This window comes from Rhincodon typus, chromosome 27 (genome assembly GCF_021869965.1).
Source record: "Rhincodon typus isolate 14 chromosome 27, sRhiTyp1.1, whole genome shotgun sequence".
Classification (NCBI taxonomy): Eukaryota; Metazoa; Chordata; class Chondrichthyes; order Orectolobiformes; family Rhincodontidae; genus Rhincodon; species Rhincodon typus.
Genome location: NC_063358.1, coordinates 41553602 through 41558337, shown reverse-complemented (window position 1 = coordinate 41558337; position 4736 = coordinate 41553602). Strand labels below are relative to the sequence as shown.

General features: G+C 43.0%; 1 pseudogene; it reads left to right on the top strand.

The window, feature by feature from the left end:
• The window catches only part of LOC109915961, a 6753-nt pseudogene that overhangs the window by 1225 nt on the left and 792 nt on the right, over window positions 1-4736 (top strand).

The following is a 4736-nucleotide window of genomic DNA, read 5'->3' as shown; positions in this document are numbered from 1 at the left end:
CTGAGGGAAGTAACTGCTGACATTGGCCATAAACTTCCATCCTCCTTTGACACGGGACTGGGGTCATAGCACAGGAAACTTGCAAATGTATCACAGTTGCTCAAAGTGGTGTAAAGATACGCCCTCTGACTACAGGCCAGTCTCTCTAACCTCACTGGGGGGTGAGGTAGATATTTTTAAATCATCAATTGCTAGAGGGGCCTATATACAGCCTGCGCCCAAGGGAAGGGGCTTTTACAGTGTGTGTGGGTGCAGGAAGGAAGCTTTTACAGCGGGGCTAGGAGAGCAGAGGTTAGTTTGTGTTGGAGAGAGAGAGCTTCCAGACAACAGCTCCACTTGGATATTGATCCATCTCCATAGTTTGTGCCAGGTCTTCCAACTTCTGGTCCTTTGGGAATGAGGAGTCTCCTTGAAGGACTCCATTGCAGCACTGTCAGAGGAATACTGGATACTCTTCCCCTTTACCCAGTACTAGATTCCATACAGGAACTTAGAGTCACAGCAATTTACAGCCCAGAAGAACATAAGAAACAGGAGCAGGAATTGGCTATCTGGCCCTTCAAGCCTGCTGTGCCATTCAATAAGATCATGGCCGATCTTTTCACAGCCTCAGTTCCACTTATCCACCCTCTCACCATAAACCTGAATTCCTTACTATATCTATCTTAGCTTTAGAAACATTCAATGAGGAAGCCTCAACTACTTCACTGGGCATGGAATTTCAGGGAATTTTGGGTGAAGAAGTTCCTCCTTAATTCAGTCCTGAATCTGCTCTCTCTAATTTTGAGGCTATGCCCTCTTGTTCTAGTTTCATCAGCCGGAGGAAACATCCTCCCTGCTTTTATCTTTTCTATTCCCTTCATAATTTTATATGTTTCTTTAAGATTCCCCCTCATTCTTCTAAATTCCAATGCATATAATCCCAGTCTATTCAACCTCTCCTCATAAGCAAGACCTCTCATCTCTGGAATCAACCTACTGAATCTCCTCTGCACCCCTCCAGAGCCAGTTCATCCTTTCTCAAGTAAGGAGACCAGAACTGCACACAATACTCCAAATGCGGCCTCACCATCATCCCATACAGCTGTAACACAACCTCCTTGCTTTTAAACTCAATCCCTCTAGCAATGAAGGACAAAATTCTATCTGCCTTTTTAATTACCTGCTGCACCTGCAAACCAACCTCCTGCGGTTCATGCACAAGGACACCCAGGTCTCTCTGCACAGCAGTATGCTGCAATTGTTTACCGTTCAAATACTAGTCCCTTTTTATTGTTATTCCTCGCAAAATGGACGACATCATGTCTATGAACATTGAATCCCATCTGCCAGACCTTTGCCCACTCACTTAAACTAATTATATCCCTCTGCAAACTTTCAGAGTACTCTGCACAGTTTGCTCTACCACTCATCTTAGTGTCATCCACAAACTTTGACACGTTACATGTGGTCCCCAACTCCAAATCATCGATGTATGTTGTAAACAATTGCGGTTCGAACACTGATCCCTGAAGCACGGCACTAGTCACTTTTCGCAAACCAGAAAAGCACTCAGTTATCCCCACTTGTTGCTTCCTGTTAATTAACCAATCCTCTGTTCATGCTAATACATTGCCTGTAATGCAGTGCACCTTTATCTTTTGCAGCTGCCTTTTGTGTGGCACCTTGTCGAATTCCTTTTGGAAATCTAGATACAGCACATCTGTGTTGTCCACCACACTTGTACTGTCTTCATAGAATTCCAGTAAATTAGTTAAACTGGACCTGCCTTTCATGAACTCATGCTGTGTCTGTCCAATGGGACAATTCCTATCTAGATGTCTTGCTATTTCTTCCTTGATGATAGATTCAAGCATTTTTCCCACAAGTTAAACTAACCAGCCTATAATTCCCCATCTTTTGTCTACCTCCTTTTTTGAACAGTGGTGTCACGTTGGCTATTTTCCAATCTGCTGGAACTGCCCCAGAGTCAATCGAATTTTGGAAAATTACCACGAGTTCATTTGCTGTTACTCCCGCCATCTCTTTTAGTACCCTGGGATGGATTCCTTCAGGGCCAGGAGACTTGTCTACCTTTACCTCCATGAGCTTGCCCAACACATCTCTTTCATGATAATGATTGTTTCTAGGTCCTCGCCTACCTTTGTCTCCTTGTCATCAATTACTGACATGTTATTCATGTCCTCCACTGTGAAGACTGACACAAAATACCTGTTCAACGCCTCAGCTATTTCCTTATTTCCCATTATTAAATCCCCCTTCTCATCCTCTAATGGACCAATGTTTACCTTAACCACTGTTTTTGTTTTATATATTTATGGAAACTTTTGTTATCTGTCTTTATATTCTGAGCTAATTTAGTCTCATAATCTATCTTACTTTTCTTTATAGTTTTTTCTAGTGGCTTTATGTTGACCTTTTAAAGTTTTCCCAGTCTTCTAGTTTCCCACTAGTCTTTGTCACTTTATATGCTTTATCATCCAATTTGATAGCCTCCCCTATTTAATTAGACATCCATGGCTGATTACTCCTTTTTCTACAGTCCTTCCTTTGCACTGGTATGTACTTCTGCTGAGCACTTTGAAAAATTGCTTTGAAAGTCCTCCACTCTTCCTCAACTGTCCCACCATAAAGTCTTTGCTTCCAGTCTACTTTAGCCAACTCCTCCCTCATCCTTTGTTTAAGCACAGCACCCCCTCAGTCCATCAATTCTGTGCCAGTCAATAACCACCACCTAACTATTTGAATCCCATTTTCCAGCACTGAGCCCATAAACTTGTAAACCTCGGAATCACAAGTGCACATCAAAATACACCTTAAATATGATAAGGGTTTCTGCCTCTACAACCCTTACAGACAGCGAGTTCCAAATTCCCACCACCCTCTGGGTGGAAAAAGGTTTTATCCACGTTTTCATTAAATCTTCTGCCCCTTACTTCAATCTATGTCCAAGGGGAAAGGTCTTTTCCTCTCTACCCTATCTTTGCCCCCAATAATTACACACATTTCAATCATGCCCCACACAACCTCCTCTACTCTAAGGAAAGCAATCTCAGTTTGTCCAGTCTCTCTTCATAACTGAAACTTGATAACCCAGGTCACATCCTGGTAAATTTCCTCTGCACCCTCTTCAATGCTATCACATCCCTCCTATAATGTGAATTCTAGAACTGCACACAAACTCTAGCTGTGGCCTAACCAATGTTTTATACAGTTCCAGCAACATCAGAATGCCGTGAATGAATAAAAAAAATCACACTGACTTCTGAGATCTTAGACTAACACAGAGTCAGAAACTTTTGCAAAGGATCTCAGAGAAGTTCAAACGTACTGGGGAAAAGTTCCATCAACATTTGTGCATCAAGCCTTCCATGATCTCCTGACCCATGCAGGGGCTTGTCCAAATCTCTGACCATCTAATTTGAGCAGGTTGTTATTGTACCTTAAACACTGATTTTTTGCGTCTTGTATGTTGATCTATAATATGCAGACTTTGATGATTATGCACGAAAAGTTACAGTTTTATTACTGTTTGTTCTTGTTGGCATCTGGGTGATGTTAAGAGTCAAAAGGGGGTCACATTGGGAAATAGTTTGGGAAATATTGATGGCAATATTGTCTACAAGAGCGGGCCTGAGGTTGTAACTAACTTGCAGGCTCTGTGATACTCCCCACTGAGCTGGATGGGTGCAGCTCCAACAGCTCAACAGTATCCAGGACAAAGCAGCTTCTTGATTGGCACCACATCTACAAGCATCCACTCCCTCCACCACTTTCAACATTCACTCCCTTCATAATCGATGGACATGGCACCAATGTGCACTGACCAAGACCTGGGAAAGGGCCAGCACTAAACCAAAAATTCTGGGGTCCATTCCCCAAAGGGCCCCAGGCTCAACCTAATCTCCAAGCTGTGCAATTGTTATTCATTACAAATGTGAATGAAAGTGATCTGAGTAGATGGAGCATCATTTCTCTCCAGATGCTGTAAACCATTCACAGGGATGAGGAAGGAATTGGCCACATTCTCCTGGTCATTATTTATCCAGCAGCTAAAAACATTAAAACCAATGATCTGTCACTATTCCCGGGCAGTCTGTGGATTCGACACAAATCTCACAACTTAAATTACAGTCATGTCCGTCATTACTTGTTTGGCTGGAGAGTGCTGAAGTCCTGAAAGGGTGCTCTATAATGCAAGCTTTTCATTCTTTCATTCAGAATGAGAAACTGGTTTTCTCCAGGATATTTGGAACAGAATAGAATATCCTTTATAGAATAAAATATCCTTCATTGCCACGTGTACTGCAGTATAGAAGTACAGGAATACGGTGAAAAGTTTTTACATTGGCTGCCTCTCATAGCGCTATCTTAGGTACAACTACCTTGGTACAAATCTTGGATACAAAAGAGTCTTAAAATAAAGAGTTAGAAATAAGATAATATAACATAGTTAAAGAATTGACATTACAGTCTGGTAAAGAATTTCAGATCGATATTACATTGCAGCAGCTCAGCCCTTGGTCTGACAGCCTGCACCAGGCCCCAGTCCAACAACAGTCCCGCTCCGCTTCAAGCCTCCGGTCTGCTCCACCAGATAGTCAGTTGCACCAAGGGAAGTTGTGCTGCTCCTGCACTCGCTTTTCCTCTCACGGATCTTCAAGACTCGCTTCCCCTCGCGCTGCCCCGGGACTCGCTTCCCCTCGCGCTGCCCCAGGACTCGCTTCCCCTCGCGC